The 16998-nt window shown below is 41.5% G+C and overlaps 1 protein-coding gene across 1 annotated transcript in view; it reads right to left on the bottom strand.

Moving 5' to 3' along the window:
* WIPF2 (WAS/WASL interacting protein family member 2) overlaps positions 1-16998 on the bottom strand; it is a 39784-nt gene that overhangs the window by 22240 nt on the left and 546 nt on the right. The window contains 1 exon segment of the mRNA XM_070389806.1: positions 12840-13069. The gene's annotated coding sequence lies outside the window, so the exon portion shown is untranslated.

Here is a 16998-nt window from a genome sequence, read left to right as displayed (position 1 = left end):
CCCGGAGAATGATAAAACAGCAAATATTTCAGTTTCTATAAAACCAAGAACATTTGTAGGTAAGTAAAATTTAATTAAAAACATTACTGTGAATGTCTTCAAAATCCCAACTCCTCCCAGTGTAATGCCTCTAAAGGTTGTATGCCCAACAGAACTTTTTGCTCCAACCACAAAAACCTGGACACTACTCTGGCTGGGTGGCTCCCACAGGGAGAAGTGTCTGAATTCACTTCAAAGAACAAGCAGCTGACTCTCCTCTAAGGGAACTACCTCCTCATTTCTGGTTTCAAAACTAAGTCTAGTTTTCCTTTCCCAGGAATCTAACATACTAGGCTTGAGGAACTGGTCAAAATAGTAAATGCTAATAAGCAGAACATCTATCACAGAGTGTGGCGGGTGTTAAAATGAAAGAAACATATGGAGAAGAAGAAATAAACTTTCTTCTATTCAATTCTCTGGGATCACTATGACCATTCCACTCAGGTCTCCATAGCTGGCATATAGCCAGCAGCCTAACAATAGGGAAAATTATAGTCCATTCAGAAACAAACATTGTCAATTCCAGTCACCTCAGTTTCTGCCTTTTCTGGGGTTCCCGTTTTACCTACTTTGGCCATTGCCACGGCTGAAACTGTCTTCTAGAATGACCTGGAAAAGAGGTTCAGACAAGTCCCTAATTCTTCCCAGACCCACCAACCTACGTGCTACGAAATAAGAAATAACCTGAAGGAAACCTTAAATCTGATAGTGAGTGTCACTTATTAGGCAAAGCAGTAATTCTCTAGCAAGGCAAACCTTTTTTTAAAGTCACCCACTGCAAAAGACCACTAATACATTACACAGTTAAAGATACCTTTTTAAAATAGGCTCAATTCAAACTCCAATTTCAAAATAGATCCCTCAAAAAAATCACTTTTGGGAGTTCCCTGATGGCCTAGTGGTTAGGATTCTGGGCTTTCACTGCCATGACCCGGGTTCAGTCTCTGGTTAGGAAACTGAGGTCCTGCAAGCTGTGGAGTGTGTGTGTGTGCGCACACACTTTGATCAAGTGACTGTCTTTAGCGCTGACTACCAGCAGTGGCTCTCAGCCTCCCTGCTGCCTTCACAAAGACTGCAAGCATGTCACTCTCCTGTCAGGGACACGGAGTATACAGTGATGCCCTGTACAGTAAAGTATTATCACTCCCATTTTACAGGTGAGAACTCTGAAGTTCGAGGAGCAGGAGTCTGTCTACACACTACTGTAAGAGGCAGACCGACTGAGCTAAGGGCAATTCCCATGATCACTCAGGAGGAAACTGCAGAGTAAGGACTCAAACTCAGGTCTCCTTGTCCCTTTCTACCTCACTCATCACTATGAAACAAATCTCGACTGCAAGCTGGTTGGGTTTAGCAATTTTCCATTATTTTTCCTAAATAAAAACTTAACTCACTCGAAATTCCGATCTTAGTGATAGAATACAACCAGATCTCTACATTTTCCCAGACCAGACCAATTTATACAAATTTAAATTAACCCAACTTTCCTTTCCCTGAAGATTCCCCAAAGAAGTGTTATTCAAACCAACTCAAGATGGATACTACAAGCACTAACCCAATGCAGAGGGTCTGCTTTGAGAAGTGCTTTCAGTTAAGAACAAATGAAGCAAAAACAATTCATAAAGCTTTATAACAGAAAGACAAACTTTAGTGATTAACATTTAATCAGAGGACAAATCCAGGCCTTCTGGAATCACTGTCTATTGCATTTTTAAGAATCTAACACTCGTGAAATTAAACAAAAAAGAAAAAAAGTTCATCACAGAATTAAGTCTTTCCTTTCTGATCTATTAAATTCAAACTACACACCTCACCATCTCTGTTTTTCAGAGTCCCTGATTTTCAGAAAAATTCTCATTCCTTTCTTAATCCCTTCCATCTTAAAAACCATGATAAAATAAGCTTTATACATCCTCAGGAGACAGTTTCTTTGAAATAAAGAGCAGAGAGCATTATTTTAAGTCTTCTTAATGTCAACTTTATCTTAGAATTCAGAGATAAGTCTCTATAAAACTCAAGCAATGCACTTTTAAAAAGTGCTTTCTTCTACTCCTCAAAAGACAAAACTTATTTTTCTATCCAATTCTCAAATATTCATACATTTTAGGAGCAGGAACCCTCCTGAGGACAAGACAATGATGCTGCCTTTTAATTTGATAAATGAAGAATCCAATTTAGCTGCTTTTTTCATATATTTAAAATGATCTAAGGATATTGTAGTTACCACTATAATTTGAGGCCTTTATTCAAATGGTATTCTACTGTTATAAAACTGAGGTTTTGTTTACAAGTTATTTTAAAAAGAAAAAATAATTTTTAAAAATCTAAATCTTAATGCCATCCACTTTCATGCTGAGAGACCTCAAGTAACAGTACTTTCCTTTGATCTCAACTTTGATTACACAGTAAATTACAGTTTTTGTACCAAAGTACTGAAAAAAATTCCCCAGTGGGGAGAAAAAAATGACCCTCAATATTTTTTAAGTAGGCTATCTCCCTCAGGAAAGACTCAAGGGCCTTAGTTTCACCTTACAAGACTCAGTCATATGGATAGGAATTTAAGATGTTAACAAGAAAAAATATTTTTTGGCCACACTGCACAGCATGTAGAATCGTCACTCCCTGACCAGGGACTGACACTGTGCTCTCTTCACTGGAAGCACAAAGTCTTAACCACTGGACCACGGGGAAGTCCCTGTCTCACCCTTCTTAAACAAGTGTTTGATTCTTTAATATCCTATTAAGGGCTCCCTTGCTGGCTCTGTGGTAAAGAATCTGCCTGCCAATGCAGGGGACACAGGTTCGATCTCTGGTCCAGGAAGATCCCATGTGCCACGGAGCAACTAAGCCACCCACAACAAAGAATTATCCGGTCTAGAAATGTGAATAATGCTGAGACTGATAAACTCTGTTCCAGTGGCTTAACAAGACAATTTTTTACAATCTTGGACCTTACATTCTAGAGGAAGGAAACAAATATAATCTCATACATCAGTGATAAAAAGAATGGAAAAATGAGAATCATAAAGGGGAGTTAGGAGCAGGGGACGGTGTTGTTAGATGGGGAAGGGCACGGGCTGGGGGCCTGGCTCTCAGAAGCCTCTCCATGAGCAGCCAAGCCCTAGGAACATCTGGGGAAAGCATCTTCCGAAAAGAATTAACAAACATCAAGGAGATGGAAATGAGTTTGATGTGTTAGAGAACTGAACGCCAAGGTAACTAGAACAGGGTAAGAAGAATGGGAGGAGATGAAACCTGAGGCCTTTATCAGCCATGCTCCATATCCTCCAATTAAAAATAAATAAAGAAGAAGCCATCCTCCAAGTCCAATAGTAGTATCCTTCTCTGGACTTCCCTGGTGTACAACGGATGGGACTCTACCTGCCAATGCGGGGGACACAAGTTCAATCCCTGATCTGGGAAGATCCCACATGCCACGGGGCAACTAAGCCCACGAGCCACAACTACCAAGCCCACGCACCTCGAGCCTGTGCTCCACAACAAGAGAAGCCACCGCAAGGAAAAGCTCACACACCACAACTGGAGAGTAACTTCTGCTCGCCGCAACCAGAGAAAGCAATGAAGACCTAGCTCAACCAAAACAAATAAATAAAAATTTTAAAAGTAGTATCCTCCTCCATCCAATATGCCTATTATACCAAAGAAGTCTAAACAAACCAATAGCTTCACATCCAAAGTAAACAAGTTCCACCAGTTATCTCATGCATTAACCCCACAGACTGTACCTCACCTCTCTTTGGCTTGAGCACAGCTAGGGACCTAGGTACTAACCAAAAGCCTTCCAGGGTTAAAAGTTCCCTGCTGGGAATTTGCTTACCCGTCCACCTACCCTTCAACCTTGCACCTGAAAAGCAGCAGTCTAGGGAAGCATGAGCTCATCACCACAGTGGCACAAAGGCATCCAGTTCCCAAGCCGCAGAACCCCACATGGGAGAAGAGCCAGGAGCTCTCTGAGAGGATTCACATACCACTGCCAGAGACTAACAGCAGGAGTCAAACAGGTTCCTCGAATTACGCAAGAACTGACATCAGCAGCGAACTATGAACACGCCTCCATGTGTTCTATGACAGAATACCGTAGAGTTTCCACTAAAGTAATTTTGGTTTCTCTAAAACACAAGGCAACAGACTAGAGTAACTTTCTTGTTCTACGTCTTTTACCACCCTCCCCTCCTCCGAAAGCTTTATATAATCTAAAAGTAATCTACAGCCCTCTTCTCTCAGGGAAAAAGGTGCTCCCTCTCCCTTGAAATTCATTTCAGTCAAACCTCTGGTGAAACAGATTTCTATCATGTATGGCCATGGAAGTAATTAAAATTCCAAAGTTACTCCATGAAGGATAAAAAAAATCATCTTTCCAATGACAGGCATTTTCCATCGAGGAAATTTAACTATGCAGCAAACCTGATTGATACAACAAGTAATTAAAAAAAAAAACCTCTTTACTTCCATGATTTTTCACTGTTACAAGCAGCACACAATCCTGGAAGAAAAAAGGATGGAGGCAGAAGTGTGAGCGCGCGCGTGTGTGTTTAGTCGCCTAGTCGTGTCCAAGTCTTTGAGACTCCATGGGCTATAGCCTGCCAGGCTCCTCTGTCCACAGGATTTTTCAGGCAAGAATACTGGATGGGTTGCCATTTCCTCCTCCAAGGGATCTTTCCAACTCAGGGATCAAACCTGTGTCTCCTGTGTCTCCTGCATTTCGGACAGATTCTTCACCCACTGAGCCACCAGGAAGGCAGAAGAAAAATATATAACTTTATGATGATAATCTTTCAAACATAATTTTTCTAATAAGAATAAAATTATATATCCCAGAATTCAGCTTTTCCCCCTAATAAGACTCTTTCCTCTTGTCCCAAGTTATTTTTCAAAAGCCTGAAAAACATAAACTCAGAAGCCTACATATGCATAGACTACTTGATGTGGCAAATACCAGGTTCCAAAGGTTATGTACGATTCCCAGATACAGGGCAACACGGCAACCAAGTCCTCTCATCTAAAAGGAACACAAATCAATGAGAAGTCTACTCTTGTGTTCAATTAAATAACCAGTTGTGAAGAATGGCTTCATTAAAAAGATGGCTGCTGCTAAGTCGCTTCAGTCGTGTCTGACTCTGTGCGACCCCATAGACGGCAGCTCACTAGGCTCCTCTGTACCTGGGATTCTCCAGGCAAGAACACTGGAGTGGGTTGCCATTTCCTTCTCCATTGTAAGGCCTAACGATCTAGAACACAAAAAGAAGAGAAAGTGCCCTCTCATACTGTCAAAATTAAAAACAAACTTCAAACCACAGTACTTTAACATCTCCGAAAATGACACTGCATAAATCTAAGGCAGATTACTAGTAAATCTGTTTTTAAAGCCTGAGTCAATTCTCCATTTCAAACAACAACAAAAACCAGATTCCTGGACTTGGACAGTGAAATGATGCAGAGCAGCTCAATGCTCATAACTAATGTTTCCTCCCCACCCACACATCCCAGGAACCGGAGGGTTTAGAAATGGTGGCTAAAAAAAATGCAGTCACACGAGGCCAAAGTTATTACCATTTGCCAGTATTTAACTTACAGAAGAGAGGAGTTAATCAGATGAAGGACACATTCTAATTTAGAAATCCAGACCAAAGCTAGACAGACTAAAACACAGCCAGAATACAAAAGCAACTCAGGATAGCAATAAATGGTTTAGAAGGTCCTTCTAAAACAGAGTTTCCAAACTTGCCTGAAGAAAAAACACATCCTAGGGCATGTTTAACAAACACACACACAAAGATTTCTGGGCCCTAATCCAGACCTACTAAAATCAGGAAAAAAAAAGTTTAAGGCATAAATTTTTAAAAAAAGAGAAAATGGGAAACGAGACAACATAAAGAGAGGTATCAACAAAATTTTGGAAGCTGGACAGCAGATGCACTAATGATAAATAACTTCACAGAAAGGAAAAAACCAAATGCCTGCAGTGGAAAGAAGCAAGCAGATTTCTACCACAGAATCTCAGAAAAGGCTCAGAAACTGGAGGCATCCAGTACGTCTGGAGAAAGGGGTGTAGGAGGGGCTAAAAGAGAACTGGTTGAAAGTCTGTGTAACATACCTGTGGCTAATTCACGCTGATGTGTGGCAGGGGCCAACACAATATTGTAGAGCAACTGTCCTCCAATTAAAAAAAAAAGAAAAGAAAAACAAAGCAAAGACAAAAAGTCTGTGTAAGAAATAAGATTCTTTTATCCCCTCTGTCCCCGCCCCTACACTGCCTGGCAGGAGATGAGAGAAGCTGAACCAGAGGGTCTCTGAACCAAGGGACCAGTGATAGCTAAGGGCAGCTGAGCCATACTGAGAACAAAAGGGGATCAAGCGAGCCTAACTTGTCTTCAATAATGAGACCTCTCCCCATCCCCGGCTCTCTTCTCCCACTCCGTTCCAAAAACACCTGCTGCTGGGCTAATACTCTCCAGGCAGAAAACCGGAGCAGTTCTCTCTGAGCAAAGTGACCAGTGCCAATCCACCCTAAAATGGTGCCTGCCACTTGATGAGCCAGGGATCTGCACTCAGCTTTTTAGTGCCTCATCCTTAAAAATGAACAGATAGCCAAGAATTATTAGACGTTTCAAGAAAACCTCTCACATGAAAGACAGGAAGCAAAGTAAATAAGCAAAACAGAATTCCTGACAACAGGCAAAACTATTTATACATAAAATTCTGAGATATGTATACCTATGGCTGACTCATGTTGATGTATGGCAGACACCAACACAATATTGTAAAGCAATTATCCTCCAATTAAAAATAAATTTTTAAAAATTTGGAGAAAATTTCTTGGAAACTAAAAAAAATTGATGGTAAATATTTAAAATACAAGAGCTGGAAGAAAAAACTAAGGCTGTCTGAAAACTGAATGAGGGGAAAAAATTCACAGGGGAAAAAAATTGAGGGCTAGTCTAGGAGTTTCACCATCTGGATAACATGGGTTCTGAGAAATAGGGAGGAGAGAAATAATTATCAGAGAGAGAATACATTATAAGAGATGATAATACAGGAAAACTTGACAGATGGAAAGGGTGAAAGTGTTAAGTCGCTCAGTCAGGTCTGACTCTCTGCGACCCACAGACTATGGCCTGCCAGGCTCCTCTGTCCATGCAATTCTCCAGGTAAGAATGCTGGAGTCGGCTGCCATTCCCTTCTCCAGGGGATCATCCCAGAGACTCCAGGGATCAAACCCAGGTTTCCCACACTGCAAGTAGATTCTTTACCATCTGAGACACCAGGGAAGGAAATGGAAATAAGCTGCAGACTGAAATGGCCCACTGAATCTCAAGCATGATGAATTTTTTTTCCCCCTGGCCATACTGTACAGCTTGTGGGATCTTATTAGTTCCCCAACCAGGCATCAAACCTGGGCCCCCACTAGCAGAAACACAGAGTCCTAACCACTGGACCACCTAGCATGATGAATTCTAATATCCACCCCAAGGCACATCACTGCATTTCAGAATACCAAGGATAAGGACAAGACCCTAAATGGGACTAGTCTGGTGGTCCAGAGGTTAAGAATCCACCCTCCAAAGCAGGAGGCAGGTAAAGACAAGACCCTAAAATCTTTCAGAGGAAAAAACAGATCCTATACAAAGAATCTAGAATTGAATAGCACCAAATTTCATAATATTATTACTGAAAGTTAGAAAACCCACAAAGCAAGGTTTAAAATTTCCAAAGAAATATGATCCCCAACAAAGTATTTTATATCTAGTCAAACTATCAACCAGCATGAAGGTAGAAAAGAGATGATTCAGACAGGCAAACCCTCAAAAAGTGCACCCATCCTATAGATCTTTCTCATAAAGTCTCTGGAAGAGACTCCACCAACGTGTTTAAATGTGCTGAGAAGAGATACTTCCATCCAAGGTTAGGGATGAATTAAAGACTGATACTTAGTAAATCAAGCAAAAAAAGGAAATAAGACAGGAAAAAAAGGCAAATATAATACTTAAGGGAAAAAATATATATATAAAAAAGGAAATATAATCATAGTACACAGTCATTATATTGGATGCTACTTTTTTCTCTTCTTTTGGTAACACTCACCTCTACTCCCCTCTGGACTCACAGGAGAGGAGGGAGGCTGGAGGTCTGGGAACTACTTTTCCTAGAATCCCCTGTCACTGGGTTGTGGTTTAAATCCCACCAACACATAGCATTCACTCAAGATCTAGAAGATAGAAGGAAGGTAGATGCCATTATTGATCTTCCAGGAACAATGAGCAGGTGTGTAGCCTCTGACAGATGACAGACATGTGGTTTGCAGCAGTTTTCAATATTCTGTAAATTGGCTGCTTTGGTCTTTAAGGCAGTCAGGATTATTAATGACTGCAGTTTCTTTCAAGCCCTGCAAGTGGCTTTCCCTGACCTATGCTCCCCTGGCCTTTCATGATTTGATAATCTGTGAAATACCAAGAATGGTTGGTTTTTCTACTTGAATCATGATATATAATGCTTCCCTGGTGGCTCAGACGGTAAAGCGTCTGCCTGCAATGCGGGAGACCTGGGTTCGATTCCTGGGTGGGGGAAGATCTCCTGGAGAAGGAAATGGCAATCCACTCCAGCACTCTTGCCTGGAAAATCCCAGGGACTGAACAGCCTGATAGGCTACAGTGATATATAATCATGATATATAATACCAAAACATATAGAATATTGATTTAATCAAGACAGTGATATAGATATATATATATAGATATAGATATATATATATATAATGCAGAGAGCAGGAAGGGTTGTGCATGAATAGCAGCATAAGAATGCAAAACTCAAGTGTCCACAGCAGAAACTCAATAGATAATATCTAAGAATGGAAAAATCAAGACATAACAGTGTAAGAATACTATGTAGAAACATGAATATACATCACAAAAAATATTACAAGTATTATTAATTATTAAAAATATTAAAAGCATTCAGAGGATAAGTAAGGAGAAATGGAGCAGCTCTTAAGTACTACGAGACTTACAGTACTATTTGACTCTTTATATATTCTTACTATTTTCATTTTAAATTTAACTACTAAAACCAAAAAATCTAACACTGTACAACAAAACCAAGCTTCAGACTACCAAAATTTCCCAAGAAAGGTCAACATTGGATCTGCTACCAACACAGTTAAAGAAAGTAGAAAACCCCAAACAAACCAAAATAACTCATGTCTCAGGCTCAAATGCAATGAAGCAGGCTGCCTAATGTGACCTGAATCTGTGCCACCGCCTGGGTGTAACCAAACAAGGTTCACCACCCAGCGCTCACACCATCTCAAGTCAAATACGTGCGGAACTTCCAGGCCACTGTAAGAACGCATAAGCAAAATTTAATTGCAAAGGTAAGCACAAAAATAGAGGGATAAATCTTAAAACCAATTACTTAGCCCCCTTTTCAGGTCTTGTTCTCCATTTAATGCAACTAACTAAAAAACAAAAATAACCAACATCTGCTATCAAAATATCTTTACAAGTTCTAAGAAACTGTTAATGAAATTAAAAGACTTAGCAGGTAGGCTGAAATCTAGTCACTGATGACAAAAACCAGCTCTTCTCACTTGAGGCTGGCCATCTCATAAGACTAGCACTTGGCTTCTATGTGTATTCCATCATTTGCACAGCACAAATATAAAAGTAGAAAACATACAGAGAACAGTCAGAGGAAGGAAAATCAGTGATGACAGTCTCCATTAAGAAAAGGCCTGAAAGAAAATTTAAGCAGATGCTCCATAAAACGTTGATCCAGACTTCACATGGAGAGAAGTGTCATGCCTCATTTCAAAGATAATATATTAAGTCCCAACTCACCACAGAAAGTCTATTAACAAAGCTGTGACTTTCACTGCAGAAGAGTTTCTACTCTCACTCTAATACCCTTAAGCCATCAGATACACAGATGCTCCTTGCTGAAATGCTAGAAAAATCTGCACATTTTCATTCTGAGATCACTAGTGATGGTCTGCAAAATCAGGAGTCTACTTTGAAGTATGAAAACAGGGCAAGCTGATCCAATTACACAAGTAAGTACTAAATCAAAACGGGACCATCTGGGCTTTGAGGAAGAGTACTGTGATTCCTGAACAAAAGTCAATATAAAATATACTGCAGATAGAGCAGATAAAAATGGTTTCATATATTCAGAGTTATAATGGCCCTGAGCTACTGATCCATTTGCATGTCCAGTAAGATGCATGCACCGTGTTAAGACATACGGCCTAGATGACAAATTACTTTCAGTAGTTCACAAGAAGAACATCTGTGTTCTCTCTCCAGCCCATGAAGCTTACCAAAAAAACAGTCAATAATCCCCAGAGGTGAAGAGGTTTTGTTTCTTAAATAACCAGGTCTGGCAAACTAACAAGTCCATCATCCCCCATGATCTAAGAACAGCGCCCCAACAATCTCCAAACCAGTTCTCAAGAGCCCCACATTTTAAGTTCTAATCCAGCCACAAGAGTTTAATGGGCAGGAGCTAAAAGAAATCAAGACTAAAAGAACAGGCTTTATCCAGGAAATTTTTCTGGAAACATGTTCCGCTGTACAGAATTCCTGTTCTTTATGATACTGATGATTTCAGCATCAACAGTGGTAAACTACTGCCAGTGGAGAGAACTGACAGAAAGAAATCTCTACTGGAAAGGTTGAACTTAAAATGAACTACGCCATTTACCTGTATTTTTTAAGAACTCACACTCTCTGAAGTCCTGCCTCCTATCTCTCTGCTTCTCACTCCCTAAGGTCCAGACACACTGGGACTCCCTTCAGCTCTCCACATAGCCACGTTCTTTCCCTCCTCAGGACCTTCACCTTTGCCATTTCCTCCCCTCATCCTTCAGGTTTCAGCCTTAGAAGTCAATTCCTCAGGAACCTTCCCTGACCGGCCACCTTCTCAATGAACTACGGTCAGTTGCACTCTTCACTGTGCTGTCGGCAACCGTAATTCATTACTCGTTTAATGGCTGTTTTCCCCACTAGACCATAAGCGCATGAGTGCAAAGGCTGAATCAGTTTTGTTTTCACTGTTGCATCACCAGTACCTACCACAGTGCTTGGCACACAGTAGGAACTCGAAAATTGTCAAGGAAATGAATAACAGGGCCCCCAAAAAAGCAGCCTCAGCAATTCTAATATACCCTACAGATATAATCACACATGCAAAAGGCCAGATATATATAGTTTTTCTGGAGCATAGTTTGTAACAGCAAAAGACTGGAAACATTAAATATCTACCTGGATAGGGCAGGTGTTACTCTCTTTACTGTTCATATAGAATGACTGATTGCCAAAGTAAGTTTTTTAAAAACTGTACATAGAATTAGTGTGTGACACTCATTTTAAAAAATGCAAGACACATATATATTTACTTTGTACACATTATCTCTGGAAAGGATGTCAAGAGGACTTACCTGGTGGTCCAGTGGGTTAAGAATCTGCCTGCCAATGCAAGGGATATGGGCTCCTTCCCTGGTCTGGGAAGATCCCACATGCCTCTGGACAACTAAGCCCATGCGCCACAACTCCTGAAGCCTGAGCATCCTAGAGGCCATTCTCCCCAATAAAAGAAACCACTGGAAGATGAATCCCAAGCACTGCAGCTAAGAAAAAGCCCACGTGCAGCACAGACCCGGTGCAGCCAAAAATAAATAAATGAGACTAAAAAAAGAAAAAAATGATCTCAAGAAATGGATACTATTAGCTGACTCTGGGAAGACAAACCAGAACGAAGAGCAGACAAGGGTAGAGGGCAGACTGCTCAATGCATACCCTTTTTTACCTTTCACATTCTGGGCCATGTGAGCACATTATCTATTTAAGAAAATAATCTTTTTATTATTATTTTCTTAAATAGAGATTTATTATTATTTTCTTTAAAGTCCTGTCCTTGTAAGACAGTGACAGCAAGAGTTTAATCTCATACCTGGATCTTTAATGACAAACACCCTGCCTACATCTGAGCACTGGGAAGGTGGAAGTGGAAAGAAGGAAAACTCACTCTCCACACGTCTCAGACAGCATGTCCCATAATTCACTGTACCCCTTTAGAAAATTCCTTTTTTAAAAAATACCAAATGTTCCAATATGGACATATGGAGACTGTTTCACAGTCAGAGGGTTTATTGGGGGGGAAAAAGAAAGAGACTACTTGATTCAGGCTTTCTATGAGCACAGAGAGCAGGCTGATGAATTCGTATGGAAATATTATCATAAATACCAACTAAAAACAAATTACTTTCAGGGGCCTCAATCTAAATGGAGCTTAATATAAATCCATGAAGTTTAAGAAGCTAAAAAATTTTTGAAAACCAATTATTAAATGGGGAGGAGGACATCCCTGGTGGTACAGTGGATAGGAATCTGCCCACCAATGGAGGGGACAAGGATTAACTCCCTGGTCTGGGAAGATTCCACGCTGCAGAAACAGCCCGTGCACCACAACCATAGGGCCTGTGCTCTAGAGCCCCCAGGAGCCGCAACTGCTGAGCCCACGCTCTAGAGCCCACGCCACAACAAGAGAAGCCACTGCAATGAGAAGCCTGTGCCCCCAACAAAGAGCAGCCCCTGCTTGCGGCAAGTCAAGAAAGCCCGCGCGCAGCAACAAACACCCAGCACAGACCCCCCGCAAAATTGTTTTTAATGGTGAGGAAATCTACACATGTTCCTTGTTTATACAGATTTGCCTCACTTCAAGACACTCTTCAGGAAAGAAAGACTCGAGACTAGATTAAACACAACTCCAATAATCATATTTGTTACCACAATCAAAGCCCTGGACCAGGGTCAAAACCTCTGGATCTGAACCTGCATATCAGGAACAGAATCCTCTGGGCTAATGAAGGGAGGAGAAAGGTGAATCCAGGGCCGCCAAAACTTGTCTTGAGGTTCTCTGCAATGTTACGGGGCCACTGCCATATACTGCGAGAAATGATCTTCATAATCCATTCCAAGACCTAATGGAAACACAGTTATCTTCAAATAATCATCTCCTGAAAAACAAAAGTGCATCCACTAAGCAGAACACACTGAAAAGAGCATTTACAAGTAGAATTAAGTATTTAGGATGGTCATACTAAATTGTTACAACTTTGCCAAGCCTAAATGGCAAGTGAGAAGCTAATTCCTGGCTTCCCTATTTGATAACCTATTTGCCTCCACAGGCATCAGCCAAAATCTTAAGAGAGCTAAGACTGACACAGGTATTAGCAAATGCCTTCTTTCCCTACTAACATTGCTTTTCTCCATAAAGCTCTATCCAGTATTTTTAAATACCTTTAATAATAATACCAAAAAGTGCTCATAAGTTTAGTCTGTGGCTCCCTAGGCTCAAAGGCCTGGGAATGAGAGTGAGGGGACAAAAAGTCGGAAACACTCTCTTCCCCTCAACGCCTTGGACTTTGAAAGCTAGGCAAAGGCAATGATTCTGCATTTAGTCACCAGATGAATAAGAAACAGATTTGAATTTAGAAGAAACATAAAGGAGTGTAAGAACATTCAGTAAAGAGTACCGCCTCCATTTCCTTGCAGAGAGGCTCTCAGGATCTGCCAATGAACCTCACTTTGACATGGAACACCCCATCTACTCTAATCCAGGCCACATCCCCCAAGAGACAGTCAACCGGAACTCTGCCAACTTCTGCTCGGGAGCTGTGTGCAGAACAGTAGCAACAAGAGCCTACTTTGAGAAGGAGATCAACAATCACACTCAGGAAGAAAAGAAGTTATTTGGCACAGGGAAGCATGTTGCCAAAATGTTAGTCACAGCTTCAAGGTCCCGGTTTGTGTTTCTGCAACTATTCTCTGCTTTGACAGAGTCCATTCTCTAGCCCAGGAAACCCAGCTCAGCTTCTGTCACCCTCTCCCTCTGAAGCAGTAAAGAATTCTTTCAATTTGGTGGTATCAAACTGTGACACAAACAAGACATCCACCAGAGACTAAAAAGGAGGGGGAAAAAATGTGCAATTTGCTGTTTTCCACTTGGGACTGGTTCCAGCAGAGCAACAGAAACACATGGCAGGATAGGAAAAACGGAAAACCATTATGTGGAAGAAGCAGGCTACACTAAAAGTCCGCCCAGAGCCTCCACAGCTTATTTCCAAACCTTCCTAAAAACAAACCAAAAAGACACACTGTAGGCTTAAATGACAGCAAAATATTAAGCAAGTTTTTAACCCTCAAGTAAGTGTACAGACAGGTTACATCCTGATAAGCCCATCATAAACTGAAAATACCATTAAGTCGAAAATACATTTAATACACCTAACCTACAGGACATCATAGCTTACCTTAGCCTAGCCTACTTTAAACATGCTCAGAACACGTACATTAGCCTACAGTTGGGCAAAATCATCTAACACAAAGCCTATTTTACAATAAAATACAAAATAGCCCTGGTTTTTCCAGTAATCACGTATGGATGTGAGAGTTGGACCATAAAGAAAGCTGAGCGCCGAAGAACTGATGCTTTTGGAATTGTGGTGTTGGAGAAGACTCTTGAGAGTCCCTTGGACTGCAAGGAGATCAAACCAGTCAATCCTAAAGGAAATCAATTCTGAATATTCATTGGAAGGACTGATGCTGAAGCTCCAATACTTTGGCCACCTGATGGGAAGAACTGACTCATTAGAAAAGACCCTGATGCTGGGAAAGACTGAGGGCAGGAGGAGAAGGGGACAACAGAGGATGAGATGATTGGATGGCATCACTGACTGGATGGACATGAGTTTGAGCAAGTTCCGGGAGCTGGTGATGGACCTGGAAGCCTGGCATGCTGCAGGCCATGGGGTCGCAAAGAGTTGGACACGACTGACCCACTGAACTGAACTGACTGAATAGCTCATGTCATTTACTGAACACTGTACTAAAAGTGAAAAACGGAAAAGTTGTATGGGCACAGGATGGTTATAAGTGCATATCGCCTGACTGCGAGCTGCGGCTGTCTGCCTCTGCTCAGCATCATGAGAGCCAAATACTGATAGCTCAGGAAAAGATCAAAATTAAACATTCAAAGCACAGCTTCTACTGAATGCATATCCCTTACACACCACTGTGAAGTTGAAAACTCTAAGTACATAGGGACCATCCCTATGTACTTCATACCTTGCAGTCCTTCCTGGGGTTGAGTTGCTGAAACAACCTGAACCAGCAGCCCATGATTTTCAGAATTAATTCAGAGCAAAAGGAACAAAGATTCAAGTACACCAGGTTACTCTCCCAAAGAGCCCAAGACAGACTTCCCTGGCGGTACAGTGGTAAAGAATCCACCATGCAATGCAGGAAACACGGGTTCAATCCCTGGTCTGGGAAGATTTCACATGCCACAGGGCAACTAAGACCCCGCGCCAAACTAAGGCGGAGAGCTGAAACTGCCGAAGCCCACACGACCTTAAAGCCCGCCGCAAGAGCCTCCAGAACGAGAGGCCCTCGCTCCGCAACCGAAAGCAGCCCCTGCTCGCAGCACCTACAGAAAACCCATGTGCAGCCAAAAATAAAATAATACACAATTAAAAAAAAATAATATATCAAAGAGCCTAAGAAATCAAGAAAGAACACCCACCAAAAGGAACAAAACTCGTCTCTTCCCTCTTAAAAGCCATCAGTAAAACCTGAAAACCCCACAGTTCTCAACACCTTCCACTTTCCCCTGCATTTCGTCTCTGTGCTAACATCACCTAACTAATCAGTACCAACTAAGATAAACACTACTCTGATACCAAGTGTGAAGCCGAGTTAGAAACTGCCCCCTCTTAAGCAAATCCACGTCAGACTTCAGAAATGCCAAGACTTTCAGGAACACGTCTAAGCTAAACAAGTTCGCCTATGCACCAAGTGTTTAGAGTATTACACCCAAAGGAAAACCTAGAACAGTCAAGATGTTAAAGGATTAAGAAGAAGCCAAAATTGTCCATGAGCACACTGGTCCCCAGCAACTGGCAAAAAGGGCCGAAGTGACTGAACCATGGCAAAAGGCTCAATGACCTACAACTATTTTTTAGTGAATTCTCAAAGAGTTCACGAAGCAAGTGTTTGTCAGGAGTAAAATACTCTGGTAGCTAGAAAATAAAATACTGCATTCTCCCGCATTCTCCATCAGTTCTCTCCATCAACCAACCTCTTTCATTTCCAATTCTAACTTCCCCATCCCCATCTTGACGGCAGCCAATACAGCGTAACACAACAATATGAAATTTCTGGCTACTAAAAGTTGACAATAAGAAAAGTTTAGAAATTGGACATGTATCAAATCCAAACCAACTCTTCCCAGGCACAAGGCACAAAAAAAATGGACAAGGTTGAGAGGAAGAAACTGGGAGCGACGTATCTTCTAAACATCAGTATCTCAGTCTTATTTTCAGGAACCACTTCTTTGCAACCACTTTAAAGATCCCATTTGCTTAACACAATCTTTTAGATGCAGAAAGGGATCAAACCAACATCTCCAATGTGGTGGTGGTGTGTGGGGGCGGGGGGGGGGGGAGGACAAAAACTGATCTGCCTCGAAGTTACTTAGTAAATCCACAGGACTAGAACCGTCCTTATTCCCTGAGGTTCTCCTGTCATGTGTAGAAGAAAGAAAAAGTCACCCAAAACATGCAGTAAGTCATTCAGAAACAAACACAGGGCAAAGATAACAGAGTGAAAAGGAAGGTGGATCCTAGGGAGGTGGCGGAGGCCAGAATTAAGACTTCACATCATTCCAACCTGAGTCCTCAACTGCAGATCGCGCTCCCTCGCGAACTTCAACATTTATCAATCCAACCTTAAACTCAATTCTGCTTTCTTCTCAACTAACGTTCTCAGATTCCCTCTAATGTAAGCGATTTCCTCAGTTACCCCATAACCAGTGGTTTTCACTCATCAATCCCCAAATATTACAGCGGCCTCCTCATCCGGAGCATCCTGTTAATTACCTGTTCCC

This window comes from Bos mutus, chromosome 19 (assembly GCF_027580195.1).
Source record: "Bos mutus isolate GX-2022 chromosome 19, NWIPB_WYAK_1.1, whole genome shotgun sequence".
Taxonomy (NCBI): domain Eukaryota; kingdom Metazoa; phylum Chordata; class Mammalia; order Artiodactyla; family Bovidae; genus Bos; species Bos mutus.
This window is presented reverse-complemented; position numbering and strand designations above follow the sequence as displayed.